Source organism: Portunus trituberculatus, chromosome 9 (assembly GCF_017591435.1).
Source record: "Portunus trituberculatus isolate SZX2019 chromosome 9, ASM1759143v1, whole genome shotgun sequence".
Classification (NCBI taxonomy): domain Eukaryota; kingdom Metazoa; phylum Arthropoda; class Malacostraca; order Decapoda; family Portunidae; genus Portunus; species Portunus trituberculatus.
In genome coordinates, this window is record NC_059263.1 from 1190001 (window position 1) to 1193604 (window position 3604).

Sequence of the window (3604 nt, forward strand, 5' to 3'; positions counted from 1 at the left end):
CACCACCACCACTACCACCACCACCACCACCTCCTCCACCGACTCCTTCTCCTCCACCGACTCCTCTTCCTCCTCCTCCCACTCCCTTCTCTTCCTCCTCCTCCTCCTCCTCCTCCTCCTCCTCCTCCTCCTCCCCACTCCCTTCTCTTCCTCAACCCACCAATAAAAGTAATGGGTCTAGCCTATATCACACATCTTTGCTATTCAAGTACGCCACCCCCCTCTCTCTCTCTCTCTCTCTCTCTCTCTAACATCAGCTTATTGCAAACCCTGTATGGTATAACTAATTAGGTACACACACACACACACACACACACACACACACACACACACACACACAACTGAATACTATTACTACTACTACTACTACTACTACTACTATAACTACTACTATTACTACTACTGGTACTATTACTACGACTACTACTACTACTACTACACATGAAAAATTAACAAAATAAAATTAATGATAATAATAATGATGACAATGATGATGATGGTAATAATAATAATAATAATAATAATAATAATAATAATAATAATAATAATAATAATAGCTATAAAAACAATAATACCATCTCACCACCACCACCACCACCACCATCATCATTAACAAAAGCAATAACAAGAACAAAACAGTCACATCCCGGGTTCATCATGGCAGTGTCTCCCAAACAAGGCAATTAGAGTCCAAACAAAGGGAAGGAGTCACGTGCCAAGAACCAGAGGAAGAAGGGAGGGAGGGAGGGAGAGAGGGAGGAAGAAAAGACGTGAAGGACATAAAGAGAAGAGAAAATGATGATATGATGTGTTGTCAGATGTTTTGTTATGTTTGGACAGTTAGTATGAATGAGGAAGTAGTGGTGGTGGTAGTAGTGGTGGTGGTGGTGGTGGTGGTGGTGGTGGGGTGTTATGTATGAGCATTGCTAGTACTATTTCTACAACTACGACTGCCAAAACTACTACCACTACTACTACTACTACTACCTATGCACCAATCTATTTCAATAACAACTTTCAACACCATCACCACGGCCGACAAAATAACACACACACACACACACACACACACACACACACACACACACGAAAAAAGCTAAAATAAAAAAAAAAAAACGAAAAATACTTGTAGCACACACGTCAGTCAATTTTCCGCCTCCTTTTCATCACTTATAAATCTTCCAACAAGGGGCGGTCATCATAATCATCATCATCAAGGCTAGAGGCGAGGTGGGCGTGGCGTGCGTGGGCGTGGGCGCGGTGGTGGGTGTGGTCGTGAGGGCTCCCCTAACTCTACCTGTTCATTACGCCCCTTCCTAACCTCTCCCCCGACACCTCTCTCTCTCTCTCTCTCTCTCTCTCTCTCTCTCTCTCTCTCTCTCTCTCTCTCAGGAAAAGATAAGGGAGACAGGGAAATACGCAACGATATGAAACGGGAGGAAAAAAAAAACAAGGAAAATATAAGAAAAAGAAACATGATGAAAAAATAGAAAAGAAAAATAACACAAAACTAGAAAGAAAAGAGAGAAAAACAGTGACATATTAAAATAAAGAAGGAATAACAACAACCTCACCATCAACAACATCAATAATAATAATAATAATAATAATAATAATAATAATAATAATAATAATAATAATAATAATAATAATAATAATAATAATTTTCCTGCAGTAATTAAAGGTGTGCGTGACTTTCATCTGCAAATTGAACAAAGGTGCCCATAATGTAATTAATTATCGGCCTTGACTCTTTTTTCCATCAGAGAGAGAGAGAGAGAGAGAGAGTCCACGTACTTGCTTGCCACTATATACAGCAATGGTACATAGAGTTGCCAAATAAGTCTCTCTCTCTCTCTCTGTAAATACTCACCCCTTTTATCTTGAGGTAACAGTAGTAACAGTGGTGGTGGTGGTGGTGGTAGTGGTGGTGATTCACAGGTGAGCGGTGTAAATGAGGCCGGTGTGACAGGTGGTAGTGGTGGTGGTGATGACAGGTGGTAGTGGTGATGACAGGTGGTGGTGGTGGTGACAGGTGGTGGTATAAGGGGTCTTGGCAGGTGGTTGGGAAAACGTGAGGAAGGCTTAGGTGCTCGTCGTCGTCGTCGTAGTAGTGGTGGTGGTGATGGTGGTGGTGGTGGTGGTGGTGGTGGTTTATTCAAGTAGGATTTTAAATGTTCAGCTGACACATTCAAATAAACACACTTGGTTGTCTTCAGTTCAGTCGGTTGTCTTCAGTGTTGTAGCTTTCGTCCTTCTCTCCTTTCTTCACTTCCTCCCCTCTCGCTCGGTGTAATTATGATCTTCCTTATTTTTTTCTTCCTTTTCTTCTCTTCCTCTGTTTCTTGTTCATGGGCGAGGTTCAACAGTCACACTTACCGCAGAAACAGAACTAATATATTTCAAGATCGCAGGAAGGAAGGCGAGCGATGCTGATTTCGTATTGCGTTCTGGTCGTTTTAAATACTGACCAAAGTTAAAAAGTTCTCGTTCATTTGATTCTACTAATATAAGAGACGTTCGAGTGAGAAAAGAGCGCCAACTCACGAGGAACATAAATCTTAAAAATGCTTCACTGTCACTCGGGAACGCAGAGATAAATATACATACCGTGACTAGAATCGTTTGAACTCCATGCAGACAGTCGTTAAAAGACTCACAACTATTTTTGTAACCCGTTTGGTGCACGCTCCCCTGCCACGACACAACGCCACAACACCTCACAACCTTGGTGAACTGGAAGGAACCAGTCATACAGTCTCTTCATGTAGATCGTTTTTTACTCTCTCTCCGCTTCACAGTTTCTCAAAATCATCCACACGCCAATGACAGGATGTAAAGTTACCAGAGTTCCCTAGGATGGCTATAGAGTTCCCACCTCTTATTATTCTCCCGTGTTTTGCCGTGGTAAGTGCTGCCTTGGCGTAGTGTGCAGTGTGACAGTGGTAGTGTCACTGGCACTGTAAATATAGAAATAGTGGACTAACACACAACGAGGAGATGAACAGAGTGTATGGAGCAAGAAGATGGTAACGAAGCACTGGTCCGATGGCACTGTGGTCAATGTTTATCTTTTTTTTTTCTGCTCTCCTTTGGTCACGAGTTTTGTTTACAAGTCGTCACGTGGTCACCGCCGCGCCGCCTCTCCGGGTGCCACGCTTCGCCATCTTCAGGGCGCCGTGTCACGCGCTGCCTCGTGGTGGTGGTGTTCGCTAGCCGATGGTGTCACAGAGCGTGAGGTCAGGGTGTTAGGAAAGCGAGGGAGCCGCCGAGGAATGAGCGAAGCCCACACCCTTCCTCCACCGCGTCTCTCCCAGCACTGAGTGAGTCCGCTGAGTCGCAGTCTGAGTCTCGCCTCTCGGAGACAGGAAACCCGTCGTAGAGCTTCACAGTCTCCAGAGTTTTCATCACTCCTTCCGATTTTTCTCATGCAAATTCCAGATATTTTCTGGTCTATCAATGTAATAAAGTAAGCTTTTCTTTTTATGATGTATATATACACTATTAGAAAACTTCTCTGAACTGATAACATGCATATGAACAGTTGCAGCACCAGTGAATCTCTATGTAAAGTAGTAGTGAAATATGGCATGTATGGTTCGCC

The 3604-nt window shown here is 43.4% G+C and overlaps 1 protein-coding gene across 1 annotated transcript in view; it reads right to left on the reverse strand.

The window, feature by feature from the left end:
- The window catches only part of LOC123501147 (piezo-type mechanosensitive ion channel component-like), a 53147-nt gene extending 49746 nt beyond the window's left edge, over positions 1-3401 (reverse strand). Inside the window, 1 exon segment of the mRNA XM_045249733.1 lies at positions 1874-3401. The gene's annotated coding sequence lies outside the window, so the exon portion shown is untranslated.
- Positions 3402-3604: the final 203 nt, after the last annotated feature.